This window comes from Sminthopsis crassicaudata, chromosome 5, assembly GCF_048593235.1.
Source record: "Sminthopsis crassicaudata isolate SCR6 chromosome 5, ASM4859323v1, whole genome shotgun sequence".
Classification (NCBI taxonomy): domain Eukaryota; kingdom Metazoa; phylum Chordata; class Mammalia; order Dasyuromorphia; family Dasyuridae; genus Sminthopsis; species Sminthopsis crassicaudata.
This window is the reverse complement of record NC_133621.1, coordinates 227345510-227352967: the sequence shown is the minus strand read 5'-3', so window position 1 is coordinate 227352967 and position 7458 is coordinate 227345510. Positions and strand designations below refer to the sequence as shown.

Below are 7458 nucleotides of genomic sequence, written 5' to 3'. Positions count from 1 at the left end.
CATACTACTACTGGGCTTATATCCCAAGGAACTACTAAAGAAGGGAAAGGGACCTGTATGTGCCAAAATGTTTGTGGCAGCCCTTTTCATAGTGGCTAGAAGCTGGAAGATGAATGGATGTCCATCAATTGGAGAATGGTTGGGTAAACTATGGTATATGAATGTGATGGAATAGTATTGTTCTATAAGAAATGACCAACAGGAGAAATACAGAGAGGCTTGGAGAGACTTACATCAACTGATGCTGAGTGAAACGAGCAGAACCAGAAGATCATTATACACTTCAACAATGATACTGTACGAGGATGTATGCTGATGGAAGTGGATTTCTTCAACATAGAGAAGAGCTAATCCAATTCCAATTGATTAATGATGGAAAGAACCAGCTACATCCAGAAAAGGAACAATGGGAAATGAATGTAAACTGTTATTTTTACCTTCTGAATCCAATTCTTCCTGTGCAACAAAAAATTCGGTTCTACACACATATATTGTATCTAAATTATACTGTAATATATTTAACATATATAAGACTGCTTGCCATCTGGGGGAGGGGTTTGGGGGAGGAAGGGAAAAAATCTGAATAGAAGTAAGTGCAAGGGATAATGTTGTAAAAAATTACCCATGCATATGTACTGTCAAAAAATGTTATAATTATAAAATAAAATTAAAATTAAAAAAAAAAAAAAAAAAAAAAAGAAAATAAAATTCAAGCAAACAACTACAAAAGATGTGAAAATGCTATATTGTGGTGCCTACTCAGTTCCCATAGTTTACTTTCTGAGTGTAGATGATCATAAGATCATTGGAACTGGCCCAAATCATCTCATTGTAAAGAAGAGCCACATTAACAGAATTGATCATCATATAATCTTGTTATTGCCATCTAAAATAATCTCTTGGTTCTGCTCATTTCACTCAGCATCAGTTCATGTAAGTCTCTCCAGGCCTTTCTGAAATCCTCCTGCTGGTCATTTCTTATAGAACAATAACATTCCATAACATTCATATACCACAATTTATTCAGCCATCCCCCAGTTGATGGTCATCCACTCAATTTCCAGTTTGTGGCCACTTCAAAGAGGGCTGCCACAAACATTCTTGCACACACAGGTCCGTTTCTCTTCCTTAAAATCTCTTTGGGATATAAGCCCAATAGTAACACTGCTGGATCAAAGGGTGTGCACAGAGAAACTGAAATTAAAAAAAAACACTGGCAAAACATAAAGCAAATAGGATCTTAACAAACAAGGATTGGTAAAGCAATCTCTCTAACAAGAGACATTGAATAAGTGGAGATAAAAGTGTAAAATTCATTAAGTTTCCTCAGCAGAATAGGCACAGTACTTCCCTTCCCTCTAGCTGACACTTAGCTCAATAAAAGAATCAGTATCAGAGTCATAGTATCCTCCCTGATTTGGTCCTCATAATATCACAACTGAAGCCATTTGAGTAGGAAGTTGGTGGAAGGGGTAAGTTGGTGATACTCCTTGCCTTCTTCACCATCATGACTCTATTTTCTCTGTTTTGCAGTGACCAGAGGAAAATATGACATCCTTTCTCATTTCATTCATTTCATGCCTTTTGTAAGATCTCAGCTCTTTTTTTTCTTTTTCTTTTTTCTAATTAAAGTTTTTTATTTTCAAAACATATGCATGGATAATTTTTCAACATGTGCATAGCCTTGTGTTCCAAATTTTCCCCTCCTTCCCCCTACGTCTTCCCCTCGATAGCAAGTAATCCAATATATGTTAAACATGTTAAAATATATGTTAAACCCAATATATGTATGCATATTTATACAATTATTTTGCTGCACAAGAAAAATCAGAATAAAAAGGAGAAAAAATGAGAAAGAAAACAAAATGAAAGCAAACAACAACAAAAAGAGTGAAAATGCTATGTTGTTGTCCACACTCAGTTCCCACAGTCCTCTCTCTGGATGTAGATGATTCTCTTCATCACAAGACCATTGGATCTTGTGCAACAAGAGAACTGTATGATTCTGCACACATATATTGTATCTAGGATATACTCTAACATATTTAACATGTATAAGACTGCCTGCCATCTGGGGCGGGGGAAGGAGGGAAGGGAAAAGTCGGAACAGAAGTGAGTGCAAGGGACAATGTTGTAAAAAGTTACCCATGCATATGTACTGTCAGCAACAAGACCATTGGAAATGGCTTCAATGGCCTCATTGTTGGAGTCATGTTCATCAGAATTGGACACCATATTCTTCTTATTGTGTATAATGATCTCCTGGTTCTGCTCATTTCATTTAGCATCAGTTCATGTAAGCCTTTCTAGGCCTCTCAAATCATCCTTCAGCTCTCTTTTCTTCAGGATGAGGGAAAGGGAAATAATTCTTTTTTTTTTTTTCTCTTTTTATTCATTTATTTGTTTTTAATTAATTGATGAATTTTTAGTATTTTTATTTTCTTCAGTTACATGTAAAAACTTGTCTGTTATACATGTACATTTATTTTTGACATATTTCCATAGGAATAATGTTAGGAGAGAAAAATAAAAACAAAAGGGGAAAAACATGAAAAAAGGAAACATTATCTTAATTCAGAAAATCAGATGATTCTATTGATTAATGATTTTATAAGATATCATTCATTATACTTTATGATTCTTAGTGAAATCAAACTCATAGCTAAATAGAGTAGGAAAATAAATAATCAAGAGCTTATTTGTAGTTCTGTGCTATTCTCTAAATAATTTAGTGTTATGCCAAAAGGAGATAAGTACTCTTTAAAAAGAGTAACGAAATTTTGACTAGATGAGTTTATCTCCAAAATTAGATTCCATGTTTTTTAAGAGCAGCACTTGGAGAAGAATTATTTTTATATCTATTTAGGTTTCTAACCATGGGGCAGGTAGGTGATTCAGGGGCTAGAGTACTTGGCCTGGAGTTAGGAAATCCAATGTTCAAATTTGGACTCAGATACTTACTAGCTGTGTGATCCTGAGCAAGTTAATTCATCCTGTTTACCTTAGTTTCATCATCCGTAAGATGATTTGGAGAAAGAAATGGCAAATCAATACAGTATCTTTGCCAAAAAAAACAACCTCCAAATGGGATATGAAGAATTGGACATGACTGAAACAATCAAATGTTTAGCACAGAGTTTAAAACTTTGATATGGGATATGATGGGAAAGAGGTAGAGAAGGAATTGCTATACTTGTGATATCATCAACATGGGGGAAATAATTCTTTTAAGATATAGACAACACCTTTGAGATCTCTAACTCGATCCAAATGCGTCCATCTCTGGTATCCCCTGTGAGGTACCAAATCTTCAACAGTTACAAGTTAGAACCTCTGCTCTCCTTCTCATCCTCCCTAATCCCTGTTCGTATCTTCTTGTAGTTCTTTCACAAGAAACTATGCCCAAAAAGCTATCAAACTGTGCCTATCCTTTGACCCAGCAGTGTTATTACTGGGTTTCTATCCCAAAGAGATCTTAAAAAAGGGAAAGGGACCTGTATGTGCAAGAATGTTTGTGGCAGCCCTCTTTGCAGTGGCCAGAAACTGGAAACTACGTGGATGCCCATCAATTGGAGAATGGTTGGGTAAATTGTGATAGATGAATGTTATGGAATATTATTGTTCTGTAAGAAACGACCAGCAGAATGATTTCAGAGAAACCTGGAGAGACTGACATGAACTGATGCTAAGTGAAGTGAGCAGAACTAGGAAAACATTGTACACAGTGATACCAAGATTACACAATGATCAATTCTGATGGAATTAATGGTTCTTTTCATCAATGAGGTGATTTAAGCCAATTCCAATGGATTTGTGATGGTGAGAGCCATCTGCATCCAGAGAGAGGACTGTGGGAACTGAGTGTGGATCACAAAATAGTATTTTCACTTTGTTTATTGTTGTGTGCTTGCTTTTTGTTTTCTTCTCATTTTTTTCCTTTTTTATCTGATTTTTCTTGTACAGTATATTGTGGAAATATGTATAGAAGAATTGCACATGTTTAGCCTATATTGGATTACTTGTTATCTAAGGGAGAGAGTGGAGGGAAGGGAGGGAGAAAAAATTTGAAACACAAGTTTTTGCAAGGGTGAATGTTGAAAACTTTCTATGCATATATTTTGAAAATTTTGAAAAAATCTCTAAAAAAAAAGTCTTCCACAAGATATCTATCCACCATGCTTAACATTGCATGAGTTCAAATGGAAAGCATAGGCTGTCTATTTGTAATTTCTTGCTCTCCAGTCTTCTTATTTTTACTTTATGTTGCTTTTTATATCATTTTTTTCACTGATAATATGCTTTAGCCTTTTTGGATCCTTGAGTGATCCATAATATTAATTCTTAAGAGTCTGTTATTCTATGATTTATAGACACATAACATGACTGGAAGGATATTAAAAAGATGTACTTTTGTTTTGGGGAAATGCTTAGGGTAATATATTTGTAATAGAGAACCTTTTACAAAGGGAATATTTACTTCAAAAAGCATAATCACAGAATATCCAAACTTACATCCTCAATATATGGGAGGCATAATTCCCCTTCCTTCCTGTTTCACTTTGGTCTCTGGAAAAGGGAACAGGGTTAGATTTATAGCTTAGCTTGGTTCTTATAGAGCACAAACCTAGCTCCAAGTGCAAGCCCCCCTTAGTTGTTAGTCCCAGGCACTTGATTGCTAGATCTATTTGTAAGTCTTAGATGTTCACAATTGATTTATGAAATAATCTTCTTTATAGCTAGCTTTATTGTCAGCAGTAGAGCTCTATCGTTCTCCAAACTTCTGTCCAGATTGGCTGCTCCAAAGATGACATCTTAGCTTGCCCTTTTTGTAAAGAAAAAATTCTATCCCTTGCAGAATGTGCCATTCTTTGAGGGTGTAACTGGTGGGCAGCAAAGCATTATCTGTTATCTCTGCTTTCTAATCTAGGTTTTGGAACTTTTGAGTTCAGTAGTAATATTATGGATTTGAAAGGTTTCTTGATTTATTCAAGGTTGACTAACAAGAGGAATGTAAAACATCTTATCTATAATCCCAGGGGCTTTACAACTATTTGAGTTTAGGTGGACACTTATCTATGAAGTCATAATTGGGAAAATAGGGGGAGATTTCTACTTTTTAGCAGCAAGAGGAAAATAAAGCAATAAGCAATTAAAAATACATATGTATACTGGATAGTAACCAATTAATATGGGCATGAGTTTTCCCAGGGAATTTTGTCTCTAAATTATTTGTCCAGTGCTAAGAGAATGACCTTGAATTGTTTTCTTGGGAAGAATCACAGACCTCTGATGGAGGGATATAATTTTTCCCTTGGGATTCTACATATGAATGCTAACTCATATTTTAAGGAAAAGAAGGAAACAAAACTTCCAATACAAAAAGATTCTATGGGGGAAAGACCTAATTATGTCTAGAGTTTATAAAAGAAGAATGACATATACAATGAAAAAATTTGAAGAAAAAATTATCCCCTTTTTACACATAAGAAATATAGAAACCATAAACAAGATACTTTGAAATAAATCACTGCAGTTGTTGGTTTTTTATATTAATAGTATTTTATTTTTCCAAATACATGCAAAGATAGTTTTCAATATTCATCTTTGCAAAATTTTGTGTTACAAATTTTTTTCCCTTTTCTCCCCACTGCCTCTTCCTCAAGACAGCAAGCAATCTAATATAGCTTAAACATGTGGAATTGTTTTAAACATATTTCCATATTCATCCACACACACACACATAAAAAAAAAAATCAGATCAAAAGAGAAGAAAGCATAAGGGGAAAAAGCAAGCAAGCAAACAACAAAAAAAGTGAAAATACCATATTGATCCACATTCAGTATCCATCACAAGTGTATTGGAATTGCAGCTATAGTTTAATGTACCCTGTGAGAACAAAATCACCAAGTATCACCCACAAATAATAATAAGAGCATCTAGATGCTCTTAATTTTTATATGGAATCCATCTTCCTTGAACTCTGTGCTGTAAATTCTCTCTGACAATGAAATAGGCTGGGAAAATGAGTAAATAACAACAACAACAAAAGAAAAATTTGGAACTCAAAATCTTACAAAAATGAATGTTGAAAACTCTTTACATGTAATTGGGGAAAAAAAATAAGATACCATTAAGTAAAAAAAAAAAAAAAAAGTTGAATTATAGAAAATTACTATAGTAACAGAGAAAATCAAGACACAAATGCAGAAAACAAAGTGAAAACCACTATACACAAAACCTCCAAAAAAACCATAAATTGATCATAAGTTTCTCTTTTTCTCCCCACCCCACCCCCAATAATTCCTGGAAGAACTTAAAAAAAAAAAGATTTTAAATCATGAATAAGAAATAAAAGTAATACAAGAAAATAAAAAGAGGTCTCTTTTAGGAAAGCTGAGAATAGAGTCATGGGGATTTTATTTCCTATAAGACTATGTAAAGTGCAGTAGATGGAATATTCTTTCTGCTCAATACTTACTCTGAATGGGAGTATTTGTTCATATCTTGTGAGATTTTTAGGCACAGTATTGCAGGAGAGGGATTATGAGAAGAGTCCATGGAAATGAATTGGGCAAAAGACAGTCAATGACAATAGAAATGAATTGGGACAGTTAGATAGTGTAGTAGATAGAGCACCAAGTCTGAAGGCAGGAACAAATCTGACCTCAGTCATTTCCTACCAGTGTGATCCTGAGCAAGTCATTTAATCTCTGCTTGCCTCAGTTGCCTCAGCTTTAAAATGGAGATAATAAAAGCATCTAGATGCTTGTAAGCATAAAGTGAGCTAATTGTAAAACTCTTAGTGAAAAAGTCTCTCTAATCCAAAAGCATGAGTAAGGAAACTTTGTTAAAAAGCTAAAGTAGAATTTCAGTGAAATGAGGCAAATGCCTTCTGTTCAAAGAAAATGTTTAGAGATCATTATCAAGGTTATGAAAAGCCAAGGATTGATTATAATTTTGGAGGAGATCACTGAACTTTTAAAAACTGTGCAGGTCATATGTCCTTATTTTTCTCTGGAAAAAGAATTGGATCCAGATGAGTGGAAATTAGTAGGAGAGCAATTAGGTGAACACTACAATTCCAAACCAAACTCAATTTCCAAAGATACACTTCATACCTACAATTTAATCCAAGTGGCTTTAAAAATTGTTATTCTAAAGGAAAAGAAAGAAGAAGCAAAATGGGGAGATGTCAATTAAACTAGGTAAAAAGGATAAATCAGATAACAATGAAGTTAAGTACAAATCTGAGCAACAGGAGCTTTTCCCATCTTGTCCCTCAATTAACCCTTCAGGGGTGGAGCAAGAAGGAGGAGGGGAAGAGGCAGAAATACAAACAGAATTGCCGGTGAAGCGGCCTATGACAAGATTAGAAAAAGCATTGATTAAGGCTAATAGAGAAGGACAAGTTATAAGTGATTTTATACATGCATATCCTGTGATTAAAGATCTCCCCC

At 34.4% G+C, this 7458-nt stretch overlaps 1 protein-coding gene across 1 annotated transcript in view; it reads left to right on the top strand.

Moving 5' to 3' along the window:
- Positions 1–7458, top strand: part of PCBP2 (poly(rC) binding protein 2) — a 350172-nt gene that overhangs the window by 263199 nt on the left and 79515 nt on the right. The window lies entirely within an intron of this gene.